The sequence below is a fragment of the Prunus avium genome, chromosome 5, assembly GCF_965620075.1.
Source record: "Prunus avium chromosome 5, drPruAviu1.hap1.1, whole genome shotgun sequence".
NCBI lineage: Eukaryota > Viridiplantae > Streptophyta > Magnoliopsida > Rosales > Rosaceae > Prunus > Prunus avium.
In genome coordinates, this window is record NC_142288.1 from 9,970,569 (window position 1) to 9,993,202 (window position 22,634).

Genomic DNA, 22,634 nt, shown 5'->3' on the forward strand with positions numbered 1-22,634 from the left:
TTGTGTAGAGCTAGTGAATACGAGTCCGTAGACATGCAGCACACTCAATTTCGATTTAAAACGAAGAAGTTATGATCTACAAAAGTGCAGTGGCACAACCGTAATTTTTGCGAAGTCAGATTTTAAAAAACTGGAACAGTTTTCTTCTCTCTCATTTCTCTCTCTCTCTCTCTCTCTCTCTCTCTCTCTCTCTCTCGCATATAACAAGCCAAAACTTTGGCCGGCAATTTCTTCGCCGTTCGGCTACCGTTTCCGGCGAAATTGTTCTCAAAAGTTTCGTATCGACGTCCCCTACTTAACCTAGCCCTTTTCGCAGCTTGAAAACCCAAAGATTTTGGACAGGAACGACTAGAAGTGTTGGTGGTTTTCGAAGTTTCTAATGCTGTTTCTTGCGACTCCGGCCACGGAATCCGACGAGTGAGGTATGAAACTTCACTTACATTTTGTGCTCTACCTATTTTTGAAATTGGTTTCGGTTAATTTTGGGAGTTTGAGAGAGTGGGTTAAAAAACCTATAATTGTCGACAATTTGATGGTTTTTTGGCCACTTCCCAGCCAAATTGGAGGTCGGTGCAGTTATAAGAGATGCTCCTCTAGTTGTGCTTGATCCATTGGTATAGGTTTTGTCCGTCTTGGTTTAGATTTTCCATTACTATAATTTTCTCAAGGCACTCAATCGGTGGTGGCGCGTGGTGACACGTGCACCTTGTGTCTATAATTTGTTTTCAGACCTAGAATGATCCCCACGTCATCTTGAGCACAACGGTATGCTTGGATTTGAATTTGGTTATCGTTTAACTATAGAATGAATATCGCGCCTATTATGTGATATTTGGGTTCGATAGTTTTGACCGTTCGATCAGTTCCAATTTCAAGTACATTATTCCATGTACCTCTAGGATCATGTAGGAACTTGTAGATCGAGAATCAGAGTCGTGGTTACTCTGAATCAATGATTCTAAGTAGGAGAAACGATCCCCATCCGATCGTGCGATTGGCTTAGATCCGACCGCTCGATCGAGACCAAATCTTTGGAACTTGATCAGTAGACTTTGTTGGACCTATAGGAACTTTCAGATCGAAAATCAAAGGTCGTGGGCCCCGCGAGCCCGATTGACCAATATGGAAAGTTTGACCATTCGATTGACCATGAGTCTTCCAAGACCGTCTCATCCTTCAGGAAGTGCTAGAATGACCCTATAAACCTTCTTAAGGGTTGGGCACACTTTGAGACCCGGGAACTAGAGTTTTCAGTTAAAGTTTGTTGTTGGGTACGTTAATTAATTAAGTCCACTTATTCTCTCAAATAGGTACCTTGGCACAATGTATCACTCAGGATGAACTCGCTCACAGTTAAGCTAGATTTGGACTTGTTGTGAGTGGACTTTTTTTTCAAATGAATATTATTTTCATATTGGCAAGTATATGCATAACTGTGTTTTGGCCGGGTTTGAAATGTGATTTGATTGGAAATTGGTTTATTTGGGATTAATGAGATAAAGGGATTTCCAGGGATTATTATTTATTTATTATTATTATTATTATTATTAAAGTATATGGATTTGGGTTTTGGACTATGGTGATGTTGGATTTGGGATTTTGGTTATGGTTATGAAATTGGATATATTTTGGGATATGGGATTTATGTGCTTACACACCATTTGTTGTACCTTCCCCTGGTTTGTTATGGAAAAGATGATGGAATTATGGAAAAGAATTAAAGTTGGTCTTTGGGACCCATCAGGGCACACATACACTTTTTGGGAGGTGTGTTAAAAAATGTTAGTCTATGCGTATGACTGGATTCAACAACACGTGTGATGCAGGTCCCAGCGTGCGTGCTGGGGAGCAATAGTCCCCCGGTTGGACTGCTCATCCCTAGCCACATGTATGATGCAGGATCCCGACATGTGGTTGAGAACAAACAATCCCCGAGTTGGATTGTTTCCTTGGTACATATCTTGTTGTGGTGAATATGTGTACGTGTCTATATGTATATCTATATATGTATATGTATACGGGTATATGTGGATTTATTTCCAGGTTGAGGTTTCTTGGACATGTGCATTGAGAGTACTCTGCACAGGTATGAACATTTGAAATGAATTTCAGAATTGAGATGAGATATTTGGAAATTACTTGGCTTATTATATTTTTACAAGGGTATAGTTACGGGGAAAAGGATTTTGGGTTTTGATGATTATATTTCATATTAATGGGTTTACTTTGTTAGTGTTGAATTTACAGTTTTACAATAAGGATTAAATTAACAAGTTTACATTATTTTATAAAATGGAGGTGTTATTTATGTTGAATATAAATGGTGTTTAACGTTTGTTTTCGTCCACTCACATTTTCTGTTTTGCTCCCCCCAGGTTCTAGATAGCTGAGGTCGAGACCACCACGTCGAGGCATCATCAATATTCGCTCCGTAGGAGTGTGCTATTATCACTCTGTACATTTTATTTTTCCCCGGGTTGTAAACTTAATCTTTAGTTGCTCTACTTGCTCGTTTGAGTTTGGGTAGAGGGCATGAAGCCCATTTGAATAGAATTAACTATTGTGCGTGCCTTTACTTTATGCATGCTGGAAGTTGGGTTTATTCTAGCACTTGTTTGTGTTCACCCGTTTTGATTTGTTTCCTGTGATGGTAGGGTAAAGTTCCCCATTAATTCAAAGACCTTGGTTTGGTCAATAATTAACTTTCTTTATGTGTTGAGCATACCACCGTTAGCAATTTTTCAATCCTAACAGACTTTGAGAGTAAGGATAACTTGCGCCCCAAGCTATTGACTCTAAACAAAACGATTGTGAATTTGGGTGAGGAATATCTCCCAAGTAAGTTCTTTTCTATGCCTTAGACAAGTAAGGACTTTATGATTTTTCTCAATATAAAACCGGTAGTTCTGGCCAGAGTAGATGGTAACAGATTGAACTAATTTCAGGCAGAACTCCCCTTTACAAGGCTCAAAAAGGAAAAACTGACTATGCAAAGATAAGAGGAAGGTTGTGCTTCCATTTCTGTCTGGGTAGTTGCCTCTGTTCTGGGCTGAACTGGATGTGTCTATGCTGGATTGGACTCTTAACAGCTTCAACTGCTAGGCTTCAGTTGCAAATCGATACCAAGTTTGAATTTGGCAGAGCTTTAATTCATTTCAAGCCCTGGAAGGCTTTTGGACGGGCGGAACTGGGATTTCTCCGATCTGAAAGGGACAGAAGTGACTGGACGTGAGCTGGAGGTGTACTGTGGTACCTGTGCTGCTTAGTCAGGGCTCTCCATAAATTTGTTGAGGTTTTCGTATTTGAGAAAAACTCAAACTCTGCTTGTCTTGGCTTTTGCTGAACCAAATTTGTAACGAGAGAAATCTCGTTATTGTTGATATGTGAACTGGGATTCAAATCAGAAGCAGTATTCTAACTATCTTTGCTAGGAAAGGTAGGATGATTCTGCAAGCTTGTTGAAAAAGCTTTTGAATATTGAAATGCTTTAGACTCTGGGTCTATTGGACTTTGTTTGGAATTCTTGTGATCAAGTGATCATTTTGAGTGTTTGTCTTTTGACTGAGTTTTTGGTTGTGTTGATTGCCTCTTGCTCTGTTCACCCTCTCTCATATATATAAGAAATGTTCTTGAGTGGGAGTTTTGATTCTTTTAATATTGGGCGGCAAATAATCTCAAAAGATCTTTAATTTTCTTAAAAGAGAAAGAAGGGGGTTCTATCCATTTTTGGCAAGCAAACACTCAACGATCAGTTCCTGAAGTGACCATCTTTCTGTATTTTTGATGGGGTGCCATGCTCTTCTTCTTTTTCAACTGCTTTTGCAAGAGTCTGAAGTTTTGAGATGGTAAGTTCTCAGTTTTTGAACAGTTCCCTGTTTCCCGCTTATCTTCTTTTCACAGAGGCTGAGTCTGCTTATCTCTTGAGAATGGTGTCTTCTTTGAAATAGGAAAATATCTTTTGAATAATTAAAATGGAGTTTGATCTCCTGGCAACAGAGTTTTTTCAGAGACATCCTTCTTTATACCTGCCCCTGCTCAATCTTTAATTTCAGCCGAAGTTATTGACTTTTCCAAGTCGGGGGTCACATGGGTCTGCTCCTTTTGTGGGTTTTTCTCTTTTTAAAAGTTGCCAAGCCCATTTGTTCCTTTGGCTCAAACCTGTTTTGGCTTCTTTCGAGGCCCAAGTTTCTTCTTGAGACGGCCCATTTGTTCCTTTGGGCCAAGTGATATTGCTTTGGCCTGTTTATTTTGTTTAATGGGCTGGGCGCGTTTGATGGGCTGAGGGCGTCATTTTTAGGTCTAGATTAGCAGCCCAAAATGATGTTGGTCTTTATCTCTGGACCAAGCGCACCAAATTTGGGCCCAAATAGTTTGTAGGTAGTGTAATTGGGAAATATTCCAATTAAAGGAGAGACTCTGCTGAAATTTCGGTAGAAGTCGTTTTGTCTACTATTTAAATTGGGGCTAAAGGGCTTTTTGTTAAAGCGGGTCTGTCATGGGTTAGATGTCGAACGGGAAGTAGGGTTCGTTAAGGATTTTGAGGGGGAATTTGGGGCGGGTCCTGTCAACTTGGTATCAGAGCATTAGGTTTAAATTCCTGTAGATTCCGCACCTCGTGTGCATCCTGAGTATCGTTAAGTGTAGTGTGTTCTGTTGTGGAATGATGCCTCTTCGACGTGGATGACCTCATAAGAAGTTTCAGGTACGTTTTGTCAGTTCGTATCTTTTAAGACATGGTGAAGTTTAAGTTCTGGGTTGCTAAGGTTGTTTGAGTTAACTGTGAGTTTTTGCTAACTCAATTAAAGAGTAACGATTTTTAGGGTAAATAATTTTTTTTATTACTGTGCTAAGGAGACCTTAAGGTAACTCTTGTGGTCTCGAAATGGTTTTACCAAAGGCCTACTAGGTTGGTTGGGTTTGAGCTGGAGTTAACCCTGCAGAAAGGTTTGGGGTGAACTCTCAGGAAAAATGTTCAGTTTTATCAGAGTAAACTTGTGCAGTAAGTTGTTATGAGTTTAACCAAAGGAGGGTAGTGGAGATCGCTAACTAGATGATGACAAGTACATCACTGTTAGCAAAGGAATCGTTTGAGTTGATATCGGCAATTTATTGGAATCTTGTTCCATATGACTAAGTATGGGTTAGTGAAGTGCACGTGTTTAGTTTAGAAAAGATAAGATTATTTGTCTGCCGCGCAAATCTCACGGCCTGGGGTTCCGGGCCGAGGGGATGTGCGTTGACACGCGGTTTCCTGCTTTTGGGTGCGGTGCGGTTGTGTGCGGGCATGCCAGCACGGTCTACCGTGCGTCGAGGTGTTGATGAGTGTTGGATGGATAAGTGGTGCGCCTGTTTGAACTCGTCTTCTAATCAAACGATTGTAGCCGAGAGAGGAACTGGTCTCGGCTGTTAGGTTCACGGCCTGAACTACAAGGCCGTTGAGTGATGGTGTTGGTGGTGGGTTTTGGGCGGTGCTCCGGCGCGCTGCTCAGGGAGCGACGGTCGTATGATATATGGGGTGAGGGAACGAACAACAAGGATGGTGCTTCGGCGCCTTGAAAATCAAGGGTCGTATGATATATTGATGAATGAATTTTCCTTACAGTCTAACACTACTCCTAGGAAAGCAAGTAAAGATATTGAAAGTGCATTACAGGAAAAAATAAGTTGCTCCGTGGGAGGCTTTGTTTTGGTGTTAAACCTTTTGAATGTAGCTCGAGCCTTGTATTTATAGGAAGAGTTCCTGGAGGAGTAATCGAGGCTGAAAATTTGCATGGTGGAGCCTGATTAGAGCAAGTGGGCAGTCCAATCGACATTTGGGATCGTGAAGTATGGTGGTGTGACCCCAGAAATCCTGGTGAATCTCGGCCGCCGCTCTTGATCGTGGGTTCTGAGCTTCTGGCCGTGGAGACGCATTTATGGCCTGGATAGCTGGTGAACCAATATCTCAAGCTGTCAGAATTCTTGTGAGAATGTCCACGTCTAATCACTCTGATCCTCGTCACCAAATCCTGACCTCAGTCACTTCCCACCTTCCCTCATGCATTAAATGCTTATTTGTGGCCAGTGGGTTTGCTGCATTAAACAGGCACTACTTCATTAAATGAAGCCTGGGACCCTGTTGTCACGTGATGATTCGCATTTAATGCTTCTAGCCGTGATTTCGTTCGGCCTCGGCCTCGGCCTGCACTCGAGGCCGAGATGATCATGCCTTAGCATTTTTCTTTTGTCCTCAGGAAGGCAAAGCACCCCGTTGAAACGCTGCATTCCAGTTTTACGAGCAAGTACCAGGGCCGAGAAAAAAGGGATCCTTCGGCCAGCTCATGACCATGATTTATTAGGCACAAACACTATTGAGTCTCTCAACTGAGTCTTGAGAGTTTGATTGGTGGTGAAGGTATCACTAGTTGAAGCTGAGGAATGAGGTTATTCCTAAGATTATTTTGTTCAAGTTAAGAATAATGTTGTGGTAGTAGGTGTAGTTGACATCGTGATTCTCTCGAAAAGTTGAAAGGATCATGAAAGAGAAACAGTTTGTTTGGAGGTTGATTTCGGTTGGTTGTCATGGTTGCATTAAGCATGGTTTGGTTCTTTGCACTTGTGGATGCGAAGCAAGTAATTGCGCTTGCAAACTAAGAAACTTATGGTATGATGAGGATTAGTGTAGCTACTACCTCGTGCTGACCATTTCCTTAAGTGGAACTGGTTGTGTGTTAATGTAGCAAGGGGAATCTTGAGACTTATGTTTCAAGATAAACGATGACCCATGTTCGGGGAAATCAACGTATGAATGGAGTTGGCGACAGTATTCTTCCACTAGTCACACTAGTCGATTGCACCCAAACTACCACTAATTAGAGTTACATAAATTCCTTCCACTGAAATCATACGCCCAAGGAAATCCATTTCAAACACATGCTCTTTTTGAACTCACATTGGTCCAACCCAAATGACAGACAACTCAACACTTACTTAGCTACTTTGGTTCTTCAACTTTCCTTGTCGGCCTTAGCCAACTCAAACATTTGCTTACCCCCAACCTACTTGTTAATCCTAGTAGGTTGAACGGTCGTACAACCTAAGAAAATATCTCTCATTGAAAATGGTAACTCATCTCTTTGTATTTGTTGCAACACTCAACTCGAATGCAATCTCCAGCACTTCTTGCATCATTGTCATTTCAAGACTCACTGGGCTCTCAGACTTGAGATACCCATGACTACATTATTTTCCCCTGGATGCTACACAACACTACCTGTGTTGCGAGACGTGCCAAATCTTAACAGTTCACAAAATCTTAGGTACTTCTACATCTAGAGAATTGATTTTAGTGACAAATGCGTTGGCCAAAGTTAATCAAGAATTATGTTTGTACTATTGAGTACCACGTTGGCCGAGCTGATATAGTGGCAGATGCTCATAGTAGAAAGTTGGTTGGAACCCTAACTCTCCTTTAAATGGTTTATCACCACCCTTGGTGGAATTGAGGAAGTTATGGTTGAATTAGAAAAGGAAACAAGAATGAAGGTTTCTTGATGGTTTCCATGTGAGACCTATACTTGATGAACTAGTGTTTGAGGCCCAACTGAAGGATTCTGTGCTTTACATAAAAAGTTTTAAAGTAATGGTGTTGGTTTTAAAACATTTTTAAGAAGTTCATTTGAATATTAAACATACAATTAATCAAATTAATCGCAGCAGAAGAATATGGTAGTTGTTTAAATTCAAAACAAAACTTCTTCCAAGTATCTTAAGCCATGAACATTGATATGATTTCATAAAGTGAAAGTACAAGAGAAAGGGATAAGTTCTCATTACCCCTGAAGCTATAATATGAACCAAGTTGTGTTTTGGTCTTCTCTTGATGATTTCCCTTTGTTGATCTCCTCTTTGATCTTTCTCCTCCTTGTGAGCCACAAAAGGATATGGCCTCTAAGTCTCCACACCAATGGAACCTTGAGATGAGAAGAAGTATCTTGAGAATACAAGGATGCTAGTGCAAGATTCTCAAGATTGGTTTCAATCTAAACCCCTTTTAAAGATGAAAGTGTTTCACTCTAGAAAACTATCATTTTTCTCTCTTTGATCTCCCAAACCTATTTGGTTGATGTTGGACTGTGTTTGTGTGTGAATGAGCTTATGGAAACAATTCCCATACAAATTCACTTAAGCATTTTCGGCCAAACCTCATTGGGCTTCCAAAATTGGGCCTTATGACACTTAAACCATAATATTTAGTTGTCTTAAGCCCTTGGGCTTGATACCCAACCATTTGGGCTTCTGTTAACTATTACCGAGACCCAAATATGTTTTTACACGTAGTAAATCATCCACATCAAATCAATCAAATTGATTTCCTCATTCTCATTTGTATTACTCAAAGTTAACCATTTAAGGTGTGCGATTCATTAGGTTCTAATTAGCAAGGCAATGGGAAAATATTAGAACTCTTTCTAACCAACTGGAATTAAAACCCCTTTTTAATTCTTCCTTTATTTGGATCGATCACATTCAATCCTAGGACTTCCACAAGCCAAGAGTGACATCTAGCAATATATCAAGGCTACCCAAGCTAACTAGAATAGATGAAGAACCTATTCAGTTGGAATTGCAATGCAATACGGTCCTGCTCTTATACAATATTTCAAATCATATTATTAGGGTACGGATTGATTATGTCAACCCCTAATATGATTTATAACCTCATGTGATTCAAAAGAACATGATTAAGAACAACTTTCTAAATCAAGCTCAAAATACTTTGGCCAAAGATTTGCTGAACCACATCTTGAAACATTCTCATTCTTTTATCGAAATTAGAGATTCCTTATTGTACATTCACATGCCCCTATGATGAATTAAGAGATTCCAACAACACTTAAGACAAATCTTTTACGGCTTGCCTTTAAGAGCTATCAAAGATCAATAACGCATCACAGGACAACCATGATGCCTCAGGTCTAAGGACTAATTTGCATTATTGCAACTATAAGTTCTCATTTGACATATAGATAAATACTCCATACGAGAACTACGGTTGATCGCGTTCAGTGTACTCATTCACTAATGAGCACCCACATATTCGTATTAGTGTCAACTACACAAATGGTTTGAGACTAACCATCCTCCCAATTGAGCATACATAATATGTGCTAATCTTGACGGTTTATCAATGCCCATTTGGTAACCTATGATTAGGAACATTTTGGGATGCTACAGTTAGAGATTAAAGGTCTCCCGAATCTAATCTTCTTTAGATTACTTTATCTCTTATTTAGCATACCCTGGACTTTTGTTTCTTTACACGATGTAAAAGATAACAAAATAAATTTTCCCTTTATATATCATATACGAAATGTATTCTAAGGAGATTACATCAAATGTATTGGCTCTTAGGGCACATTTCTAACAAACGGTTCACCGACGAATTTTGTGATGAGAAGTGATCGAGCATATATGAGTTCCTATTCCTCGTTACCCAAGAATAAGGCCTTGTACGGGGTCAATGTAGGACTCCTATGTATTGAAGGGAGGTTGGTGAGAGAAAAACTAGAGAAGTTAGAGTTTTTCTAGAGGATAGTAGAAAAAGTGAGAGTGATCAGTCAAAAATCTAAAACAACACAATACTGACAGAAAGGTTAGCGAACAACTGGTCCAAGGATTTTGAATTTGCAATTGGTGATTGGGTGTTCTTCAAATTATTTCCTTGGAATGTATGATGAGGTTCGAGAAACGTGAGAAGTTAAGTTCCCGTTATATCAGACCTTAGGATGTCATTGAATGAATCAGACTAGTTGTTTATCGACATTGTTTGCCTTTAAAACTATTCCGGATCCATGATGTGTTTCATGTATCCATGTTACGGAAGTACATACCTGATCTTTTCCATGTCTTGGAATCTCAACTGATGGAGTTGAGAGAAAATTTAACTTAGAGGAGCTTATGCATATTATGGATCAGAAGGTGCAAGTGTTGCGCTTTAGAGCCATTCTTGTAGTGAAGGTGTTGTAGATGAGTCAAACTGTAGAAGGGACCACTTGGGAACTTGAGGAACATATGCGGGCCCAGTATGCATACCTCTTTGAATGGCAAGTATGAAATTTTGGGGACAAAATTTTTCTAAGGAGGGGAGATTGTAACACCCCGTCCCAAATAATTAGTAAATTACTTAATTAATTGTGAAATTACATTTTTGCCCTTAGGAGTAGGGGCACTTTAGTCACTTTTTGTTTTGGGGAGATTTTGTTGACTTGAGTAGCACCGTTGCGTAAAGCTAGTGAATACGAGTCCGTAGACACGCGGCAGGCTCAATTCCAATTTAAAACGAAGAAGTTATGATCTATGGAAGTGCAATGGCACAATTGTAATTTTTGCGAAGTCATATTTTAAAAAGCTGGAACAGTTTTCTTCTGCCTCCTCTCTCTCTCTCTCTCTCTCTCTCTCTCTCTCTCCGTCACATATAATAGGCCAAAACTTTGGCCGGCAATTTCTTCACCTTCCAATGACCGTTTCTGACGAAATTGATCTCAAAAGTTTCGTATCGATGTCCCCTACCTAATCCAGCCCTTTTCGCAGCTTGAAAACCCAAAGATTTTGGACAAGAACGACTGGAAGTGTCGATGGTTTTCGAAGTTTCCGATGCCGTTTTCAGCTACTCCAGCCACGGAATCCGACAAGTAGGGTCACTTTAGTCACTTTTTGTTTGGGAAATAGTTTGGGGAATGTTACATCGTTGCGTTGGGCTCGTCGAAACGAGTTCGTAGACATGCGGCACACCCAATTCCGAGTTTGTTTGTGTGTGTGTGTGTGTGTGTGTGTGTGTGTGTGTGTGTGTGGATTCGTTTTCGGGTTGAGATTTGAGAACTTGTGCTTCATGAGTACTCTCCACAGTTATGAACGTTTGATTTATAGTTTGGAAAGTGAGAACTGATATGGGTTTTGAACTCTTTTACATTGAAAAGCACGATCGGTATTATTTTGTGTCATAATGTAACTGGTTGAATTTATCTTTGATTTGAAGTCGTGAATAACAAAAGCTATTAATTATACAAACAAGTGGATATGGCACTTGTAGCTCCATCTGGAAAGTGTTGTTCGGCAACATACCCCTTGGACAGGGTATGGTTGCGAGAAAGGAACTTATAAAGTGTTCAGTGTGTGCCTTGTCGATTTTGAAATTGTAAATGAATCTAAATTTAATCGTTGGTATTACTTTAAATAACCATATATTATCTGAATCATGATTGTTGATATAAGAATTACATGTGGCTTGATCCCTTACTAATGGGTACGTAGGTAGCCTGGGGTTTAACCTAGGTGTAGCCACAAAATAAATTGTTTAAGTTGTGCTTGTATTGTTTTAAGTGTAGAAAATGTTTGGTTATGAGGCCAGAGGCCTGTTTGTTGGTTATGTGTAACGTACTTTGTGCATGCTGAAGTTTGTTGATTTTAAACTATGTTTTTAACAGGTTGAAAAATTTGGTAAAGTCTGTTTTTCAGGAGAGACTCTGCCGAAATTTGGGTAGAAGTCTCGAACCGCTTTTCCTTTGTTTTAAGGGGAGAGGATATTTGCAATTAGTAAGTGGGCCGGCATCGGTTGCATGTCGGAAAAACCACAGGATCCGTCACGGATTCCAAGGAATTCTGAGCGGGTCCTGTCAACTTGGTATCAAAGCATTAGGTTCAAATTCCTGTGGACTCCACACCTTGTGTGCATCATTAGGTTTCGGCAGTGTGGTATGTTCCGGTGTGGAATGTTGCCTCTTCGACGCGAAGGATATCACAAATTGTATTAAAGACGTTTCGTAAGTTTTTAACCCTAGAGAACGTAGTGAACTTTATGTTCAGGGTTGCAAAAGTCAACTGTGAGTTGTGGAAAACCCAATTGAGAAGTGATGGTGTTTTGGGTGAAGTGTGACTTTATTAGTGTGGGCTCTAATGCTGCGATGGACAAGAGTGGAGATTATAAGTTCTCTAACAGAAAAATTCACGAAACAAGATGCATTTTTATGCACGCACATACTGTGTCTAGTGTGTCCAACTACATGGCTAGGTTTTCACTCATTTTATCAAAGATAGAGAGCTTAGTAGTAGATTGGTCACTGGGAAAGGTTGAGGATGTCGCTGACCAACATGGAAAGTTTGACCATTCAGTTGACCATGAGTCATCCGAAACCGTCTCATCCTTCAGGAAGTGCTAGAATGACCCTATAAACCTTCTTAAGGGTTGGGCACACTTGAGACCCGGGAACTAGAGTTTTGAGTTAAAGTTTGTTGTTGGGTACGTTAATTAATTAAGTCAGTTTATTCACTCAGTATGAACTCGCTCACAGTTGAGCTAGCTTTGGACTTGTTGTGAGTGGACTTTGTTTTCAAATGAATATTATTTTGATATTGGCTAGTATATGCATAACTGTGCTTTGGTCGGGTTTAAAATTTGATTTGATTGGAAATTGATTTATTTGGGGTTAATGATATTATGGGATTTCCAGGGATTATTATTTATTTATTATTACTATTAAAGTATATGGATTTAGATTTCGAACTATGTTGATGTTGGATTTGGGATTTTGGTTATGGTTATGAAATTGGATATATTTTGGGATATGGGATTTATGTGGTTACACACCATTTGTTGTACCTTCCCCTGGCTCGTTATGGAAAAGATGATGGAATTATGGAAAAGAATTAAAGTTGGTCTTTGGGACCCATCATGACGCACATATACTTTTAGGAGGTGTGTTGGGATGTTAGTCTACACGTATGACTGGATTCAGCAGCACGTGCGATGCAGGTCCCGGCCTATGTGCTGGGGAGCAATAGTCCCCCGATTGGACCGCTCATCCCCAGCCACATGTATGATGCAGGATCCCGACATATGGTTGAGAACAAGCAATCCCCAAGTTGGATTGTTTCCCCTGGTACATATCTTGTTGTGGTGAATATGTGTACGTGTCTATATGTATATCTATATATGTATATGTATACGGGTATATGTGGATTTATTTCCAGGTTGAGGTTTCTTGGGCATGTGCATTGAGAGTACTCTGCACAGGTATGAACATTTGAAATGAATTTTGGAATTGAGATGAGATATTTGGAAATTACTTGGCTTATTATATTTTTACAAGGGTATAGTTACGGGAAAAAGGATTTTGGGTTTTGATGATTATATTTCGTATTAATGGGTTTACTTTGTTGGTGTTGAATTTACGGTTATACAATAAGGATTAAATTAACAAGTTTACATTCTTTTCTAAAATGGAGGGGTTATTTATGTTGAATATAAACGGTGTTTAACGTTTGTTTTCGTCCACTCACATTTTTTGTTTTGCGCCCCCCAGGTTCTAGATAACCAAGGTCGATACCACCACGTCGAGGCATCATCGATATCCGCTCTGTAGGAGTGTGCTATTATCACTCGGTACATTTTATTTTTCCCCGGGTTGTAAATTTAATCTTTAGTTGCTCTGCTTGCTCGTTTGAGTTTGGGTAGAGGGCAAGAAGCCCATTTGAATAGAATTAACTATTGGTGTGCCTTTACTTTGTGCATACTGGAAGTTGGGTTTATTCTAGCACTTGTTTGCATGTAGTATAATTGGGAAATGTTCCCATTACAAGGGAGACTGCCGAAATTTCAATAGAAGTCGTATTGTATACAATTTAAATTGGGGCTAAAGGGTTGTAGGAGCTTTTTCGTTCCAGCAGCTACTACGGGCCTGGGCTGCTGTAAAGAGCCAAACGTGTGGAATTGCCCCTTGTGTCTAAGTTCAAGAATCAGACCTCAAGAATGCTTCGAAAGGGTAGCTGAGCCTTAGGAAGCACTTTGGTTACCTTCACCGACAAAACTAACAGTCGCTTACAGATAAATACTTAGCTTGGCATGAGAGGCTTGTGGCATGGCAGCAAAGCAGTCATGAGTTTAGCATTAAAGAGAAAGAGAGAAGGGAGAATGGGTGTGCTAAGTAACTTTTCGGCAGCCTGACGAAAGCTATGTCAGACTCTGGAATAACTTGTCAAAAGAGAAAATGGGAGGAGATGGAGGAATAGGGCACGAAATTGTAGAGCTTCAAGGATGAGAGATAATGCTTGCTCTCCAGATGTGGGTTGGTTCTGGTGGGTAGGAGATGGCCCTTTTTATAGCCGTTGGAAGCTCCTCCTTTCCAAGAAACCCTAATGGGTTCTCTCCAATTTTTCCAAGTCTTCCCTTTCATTTCTCTTCTCTCCTTTCAATTCACCCCATTTTATGAAATCTCCCTCTGTCCAAACACACAAAGACAAGATTTTTGGGAGCTCTAAGGCCTTCCCGTAGCTGCTTCAATGTTGAACTCTTATTTTTGGCTACCACCTCACCTTATTTCCTTCCCTCTTCCGTGGCAATAGTTGGTGGGAGGAAGAAATAGATAGCAGTGTTGGTCTGGAGGATGCCTTTTCTGCTAGCAACCTGCGCGCGCCAATATCCTCTAGTTTTTTGAATGTTCTATCTTGAGGTTTATTTTTGCCCATGTGCTGGAGCCTCCCAGCAGCTTACATATATAGACATTTTGGCTTTTATCGTGGTCCTTGTTTCCAGCTAAGTGCTGGAGATTGCAGATATTTTCCTTGGTTGCTTGGGCCTCTCTAAGGTGATGGGTTAGCCCATTAAGGGGATGGGCTAATATCCTAAAGTGATGGGCTATTGTTATGGGCTATTTTAGTAAGGTGATGGGCTAATTTTTTCTAGAGTATTGGGCTTCCTTTTCTCTCTCTTTTATACTTACCCACATATTTGGGCTCAAGAAATGGGCTTGAGTTTTGGGACTCCCAAGCGGCCCAAAACTTCCATTTCTTGGCCCATCAATGGGCCTCATGAAAACTCGTTACCATCCATACCACAACCCACTCAGCAAGCCCCGGGCATTTGCGTGCCTTGGGCCCACTTAAGCTTGTAGCGTGGCTGGGTGTAAAATAATGATTTTCTCGCCTGGCATGGCATGTTGATTGGCGTGCTCAAATTTTATCGCCTTTGGAAAGGGATATGCTGCTCATTGAGATGATTAGCATGGACTCGTAGGGCTAGCGCATTTTATAGGCTCATCTCAATTCTTAACATGACAGATTATTTATTTGGCATGGCACGTGGATCGTGGCTCTTGTAAGCGTGCTTGACGAATTTCGTGTGTTCCGAACTAGGTCTCTTTTTAATAAGGTGTCGCACTAGGCCGGGAATTTATTTGGGCCCAACTATGGATTTTTTGGGCCTCAACAAGGGTTTTTTGGTAAAGCGGGTCTGTCATGGGTTAGATGTCGAACGGGAAGCAGGATTCGTCATGGATTTTCGAACGGGTCTGTCATTGATCAAGTGATTGTGAATTTGGGTGAGGAATATCTCCCAAGTAAGTTCTTTTTTTGCCTCAGACGAGTGAGGACTTTATAATTTCCCACAGTAAAACTAGTAAGTCTAACCAAAATAAGTGTTGAAAATAGAACAAACTAGCTCAAAGAGAGCTGTCTATTACACAATCAAACAAAAGAGAACTACCAAGTCTGGAAGGATATCAGAACATTGGACTTCGATTTCTGCTTGGATTGTTGTTTGTAACTTAGCCTGGACTGGGTATATCTATGCTGAAATTACATGTCAACACCTTCAACTAATGGGGATCAGCTAGAAATCGATACCGATGTTGAGATTGGCAGAGCTATAATCAGATTTAGCAATGGAAAGGCTTGTCAAGTGGGCAGAACTGAGATCTCTCCGGTCTAGACTGGATTGGAAGCGACTGGATTAGCAATTGCTGACATGGAATCTGACAAGACCCGACCCAAATTCCACTTTGGAATATGAGCCAAACCTTGTGCGTGCACGACACCTGGAAGGTGTTGGGCACCTTTGACCAAAATGCCCTTCCTAGTATCCGAACTTCTTTTTCTACAAGTTTGACTTCTGCCGAAATTTCGGCAGAGTCTCCTCTATAATTTGCTCATTTCCCAAAATTTTTACCTATCAGATAAGCATATATAAATATATATCCCAACTGTCAACATGCATTAAATTTTCATTCAGACAAACCAACTACAATTAAACGGCCTCAGGCCTCTAGTAAACAAATAAAACGTTCTTCCAACATGAACGGATTCAAAGATACCACACGAATACATTCATAGATTTCAAAATAACTTAACTGAACAACTTTTCAATCACTTGGTCTCGTGGCTGCACCTGGTAACTCTAGGTTGCCTACGTACCCTTAACAAGGGATCAAGCCACACGTAGTTCTTTCAGTGTGATAGCAAAACAATTCTAGTTCCCATGTTAGTGATATGCTCACCATTACTCACAAGCTCTAAAGTATATGTTTTTCAACTTTCTCAATTCTCAGAATAGTTCATACACGGAGCATAAACAAGCCACTCATTGAACTTCCTCTAATTCATAAATCAATTATGTTTTGCTTGCTTTAATTAATATATATATATATATATATATATATATATATATATATATATATAATAATAATAAAACAAAGATGAAAATGAAAATGAAAATGAAAATAAAAATAAAAATAAAAATAAAAGTAAAAGAAATCATAAATAAAAAAAATAAAGCAATCAACCGCTGAAGATGCTTATATCCTTTCCTTTGGATCTCACATAAAACTCAATTATAATATATATATATATATATATATATATATATATATATATATATATATGTATGTATGTATATGTATATAAAGATATATAATTAACTTATTATAGACAAATAGCAAAACGTGAAAATTTATTAAAATAACATTGACCACGTGCAATCTTAATGTCAATAACAACAACTTAACTGAAACATATATTTTCCTCCTTTACTTATAAAATAACTCATTGCTTAGGAGATTGATTGTGAATTGTTTAAAATCCTTAAAACTTAGAAAACTCTCCACCTGGACGTACCCCAATCCATATTCCGTCAATTGTCAATTCCAAGTATTCTGTCTGTTACATCCTCGCAAGCCTCGGGAACGCCAAGTCAATCCGAGCCGCAATCCTCGCAGGCCTCGGAAACACAAAGTTAACCCGAGCCGCAATCCTCGCTAGCCTCAGAAACACAAAGTTAACTTGAGCCGCAAACCTCGCACCACACGATTCAGGAGTCCGCAAAACTCGTGGGCATTATCAGAAATAACAAAATTGTTTCAAGGCAACTGGGGGGGTACTCCTGAGGTGGGTTTGAAAACCATATTTTGGAACTTATCTTGATATTCCTCTTGTTTCACAAGCCTTACTTAAATTCTCTTCCCGACTTTCCAAAAACCAGTTCTCAATTATCTTGAAATTTACACTACTCACTGCTGAACACTAGTGTCCACAATTCACCATTTAAACTACTAAATATATGTATTAATATAGACATACGCTTACATATTTAATTAGTTATTAGTCACGTCGAATTTCAATTAACAAACCATTCTGATACTATGATAATAACCTTAATAACAATAAATAATCAGGTGGATAAATAAATAAATAACCACTACCCAATCCATATACTACACTTATAATCATAACAATATCATTTAATGAAAAGTAATAACCTTTAAAGGAAATTCCATACCTTCAATTATCAACATGATATCCAAGAATTTCCACAAAATACTATAAACGAATTTTCCTAATCTCAACATAAACTGAATAACTCTACTACCGGTCAAGGCTCAATTACAAGATTGTCCTGATTCGAGAGTTCGTATAGGTTCCACATACTTTACTAACCATGTCCCGCAAGTTTGGTCCAAATTGAACTATCAGATCGCTCACGATCGAACGGTTATCGGTTACTCAAACTTTAAATCATTGAATCAGAACATCCGGGGCTCCGATTCACGATCTGCGACATCCTACATGATCCTAGGAGTGCCTAGATTAACATATATTAAATTTAAGATGATTCAATAGTTCGAATGTATCGAACCTGGATAACGCACAATAGGCGAGATCCGTTCGATAGTCAAATGACATCCGAATTGGAATCCGAGCACACCTACGCGCTCGTGAAAACACATGGATAATTTTAGGACAGAATGTGACCCCACCACATTACCCACGCGCCGGCAGCGCGTGGGTGGCTTGATCAATTGCTGGCGGCAGGAAAACTTTAAAATCAAGGGCCAAGCTTCCTACCACAACTTCAAAATCAAGGGCCAAGCCTCCTACCTAGGCTAAAAATTGTTCCAATTCTACCCAACCATCAGCTAGAGCTCGAAGAGTATGTGAAAATCCATACCTCATTCGTCGGGATTGGTGGCCGAAGGAGGGAGAACGAGCTTTGGGAAATTCTCACGAAAATCGGCTGATTTTCTTAATTTTCCGGCCAGATTCGACGATCTCAGCGGTGGCGATGGGGTGGAACAGCACGGGGGAGGCTAGACGAGAGAGAGAGAGAGAGAGAGAGAGAGAGAGAGAGAGAGAGAGAGAGAATTTGGTTTTTAAAAACCAGATTTGCAAAATTACGATTTTGCCCCTACTTGAATTTTGATCGTATCTCTCTCGTTATAACTCGGATTTGAGCCCACTAAGTGTCTACGGACTCATCTCGATGTGCTCTACACAACATCACAATCGGAATTTCCAAATTCCTTCCCGAACTTAAAATGATGTTTTTGCCCCTTTTTAATATTAAAATAATAATTTAATTTTCAAAACCCTTAATTAATTCAAATCATTTTATTTTATTGTTTATTTCAATTTATTCTCTCATTTAAGTTTATTTCCTCTTATTTTAATTATTTTATTAATCTTTCGGACCAGGATGTTACAGTTTCACCAAAATGTTCCCCGAACAAAAAAGTCAATTCTAAAATCATTTAAATATTCCCGGGGTAAAATTGTTTTTTTCTTGAATAATTTAATATTTAACTACTAATTTAGGACCGGGTTGTTACAGAATCGCACTTCAGTACCTGTTCTGTTATGGCTAGGGGTCACCTGAGGGTTATTATGAGGTTTTCATATTATGAAAAACCTGAACTCCACTTGGTTCACCCGCTCTGAACCAAATTTGCTACGAGAAAGATATTTTTTTTCCTTTGTGAATTGCTTCTTTGAGCTGAATTGAAGTCAGAAAATCTGAGTTCTGCCTGTTTTGTTGGAAGCTAGATGGCTTTTACAAACCGGATAGCTTGATTGCTTCTGAGTTTGGAGACTTTTGGGATCGTCTAATCTTGCTTGATTTTTGTCAATATGAGTGAGAGTTTTTATCTTGATTGGATTTTTTGCTTTCTTTGATCCAATTCACATCCTCCTATATTTATAGGAAATCTACATGAGTGATGATTCTTTAGTATCTAGAGGATATTTGCTAAGAGGTTTTCGCTCCAGCAAACAAGGGAGTAGTAGTCATTCTGACAAGAAAGCCCACGTCAAAAGTTAGTTTTTATGATGATCAGTTTTGACCTTTTGACAACCTACCCTCTTATTTCTTGTTCGTCTCTTGTAAACCAAGTTTGCACTGATGAGACCCTCACGAGTATGGGAAGGAAACTTGGCCTGCTTTTCTAGCATTTAATGGTTATGGGGACCTCTACAATAGATTTCTTATTTAGTAAGGGAACCTCTATGACAGATTTCTTTATCCATTTCATTCAAAATTTAGTTATGTTTTTCTTTGTAATGAGTAGCCAGAACTCTAGCTAATGCTAAAGGGAATGTCCTTTGAGCAAGTTTGTGAATTGTTCTTTAATCCAATATACGATATGAGTTGCTAAATTCTTTTATTTTTGGTTGTTCAATATTTTCATATCCTTTTATTTTGATTGATGTTAAGTGCTACTATCTTTTCATGAGTTCAATTATACTTTTCTCATTGTTAAGAACTGACTTAGCATGCTTTTAAATTAAAAGATTAGATATTAAGCAACTCCATTTTCTGAACAATCATTAATAAAAGATAACATTGAAAAATTAAATTGGTTTTAATTTCTTTATCTTCCGATTAAAGTTTCTCAATGATAATTTTAATCGAGTTTAATTTGAATTAAAGAGCCTGAAATGGCCTGGGCCTTCAAAATGTCCTGGGCTGACTTCCAATTTTGGCAAAATAGAGCCCAAACCTGTGCCGTCAAATTAGCCCAATAGTCAAATGGGCTGGTGCGCAGAAATTAGGCTCAAATAGTATGTAATTCATTATTTACATTACAGTGAGAATAGCCTTGAGTCTCAAGTGTCTCTTGCCTATCTTTAACTACAAAGATAAACAACACACATATACTATTCTCCTCTGTTTCTCTCTCTCCAGCAGTCATCAATGTCATTAGGTTGGTCTCTCTTTCACTCTATCTCATACATGTTCATTCATAGTCATATATTGGCAGCAGACCACATCAAATAGCTATTAACAGAGTTTTTAACATCTCTAACATGAAATCACCAAATGAATATATATTAAACAAAAGTAGTATAAAAACAAAAAAAACAAAAAAAAAATATTAACAACAATAGATCATTACACAATTTAGATTAACCCTTGATGAATTGATTGCTTTTGTTGGGACGAAAGAAAATGTTTCTAAAACAGAGAATAAAACAGTTTGCTCAACAAGAGAAAATGAACTCTTATATGCCAACAACCATTGTTCTTAAAGACTTATCTTCTAAACCAATCATTGACTCGTTCTAGGAACCAATTTGAGTAAGGAATTAAAGGATTCAACAGTTCGCTTAGCAACCCATCACTGGCGGATCTACAGAGGCGCAAGGAGGTGCACCTGCACCTCCCCTCGCTGGAAAATCACTTTGAGAAGCTGGAAATGCCCCTCTGCTACTGCCCACCAGCTGTTCGATTATTTGCTCCAAAGAAGCTCCAGGCAACATCTCCTTTGCGCAGGCTGCAGCGCGCAGGGCTGTTTGGGTTTTTTTTTTTTTTTTTTTAAGTGATATGTCCAAAACGCATAGTTTTGGTCCAAGTGAAACCAAAAAATAATAATAAAATAAAAAGAAAGGGCCACCACTACCCATGCCGGCCAACTCCCCAACCACATTCCTTTTTTCTCAATCCTCCTTTGCCTCCATCATCCATTAGCTTTTCTCTTTGTGCTTTTTTCATTATCATTGACTATCTCTCACTCTCTCAAATTGGTACAAGTAAATTCCATTACATTCATTCAGCAACGAAACCCTGAAAGGATCTCTCTCCTTCTCTGTTTTGATTCATTTGGTGGAAACCCATTTGTTTTAGAGGCAAAAGAAGGATTGTGAAGTGGGCATAAGCCATGACTCCAAAACTAGAAGAGATACGCCATCCACCAATGGACCAACCCTCCACAATTTGTTTGGAAAATTAATTTCTCTCGCAAATTTCAAAGTTATTTCTCTTTATGCTTTAATTAATTAGGATGGATTGTTGGGTTTTGGTTAATTGATTGAGTTTTTGTTTTGGTTATTTTGTATAGATTTTTTTGAATTTATTTATTTGTATAGATTTTTTTACTCCTCCAACACCTTAACCACTATATCACTTATGTTTTTATGATAATATGCTAAAATATTTATATTTATATTGTTTTGTTTTGAATTCTTTTTGCAAGAATCAAATTTTCACATGAGAATGAATCTTTAATCCATTTAATGTTATTGATTATTTTATTATTCATTATAAGTACTTACATTACTAAATTTCCCTTCAAATTGTTGCTTAATTACTTAAATCTCTATAATTATTTTCTTTATCTACTATTTAATTCTTCCTTGGATAAATTTATTTATGTTCTTAGTTAATTTTCAATCTTCACTATTATTTTTTAAGCATGGTAAAGTGCCTAATTTTCATGAAAAATCAAGTTGGTTTACATCTTTTATTTTTAATTTTTGATAAATAATAAATATAAGAACGTGTACCATGTCCAGTGAATAATGTGAAATAAAGTTACTCATGTATCTTACCATGTAAAATATTGTACTAAAAAATGATAAATAAATTACTAGGGGGTGTTTAATTCTCTTTCATTAATTACTCCAGATTTTCTAAGTCACAGAGTTTGTCAGCTCGCAATATAATCAACTTAAACCACTCAAACCCACTATGCAATGCATTTCCTTCCAATTTTTTGTGTCAAAATAATAGATGATTGACTAAATAAACTTCTTCTAAAGTTTCATTAAAAATTTCCATGTATTTATCACAATTTCCGTGGTTTTTATTCAATTTTTATCGATATCAATATTTTCCCGATATTTTCGTGTTTTTGAACCACCGATATTTCGAAAACTATTGATATTTAAGACCTTGGTTTTTACAAGTTTGGAGTCTTTTGAACCATGTTGTGGTGTAATTTCCTTTTAAACAGTCATTTTTACCATCATAATTATATTTTCCTTTATGATTTTGATAGACAATGCATCCAAAACTTTCTTGGTATCCAGCTACAGAAAAAAGGATTTCTCCTTCTGTGGCGTTGATGGTTTAGTCAATTGTTTTGTAAAAAAGAAAAAGAAAAAGAGTTTTGTCCATACCAACAATTCATCATTAAGGACTAAAGAAGAACAATATATATGGCTAAACGATCAACACAAATTGTCAATCAATGTCGTTAGCTAAAACAAAACCGAAAACAATTAATTTCTTCCAATTGATTTCAGTCAAGAAACTCACTTCTTGCTTAACAAAAACG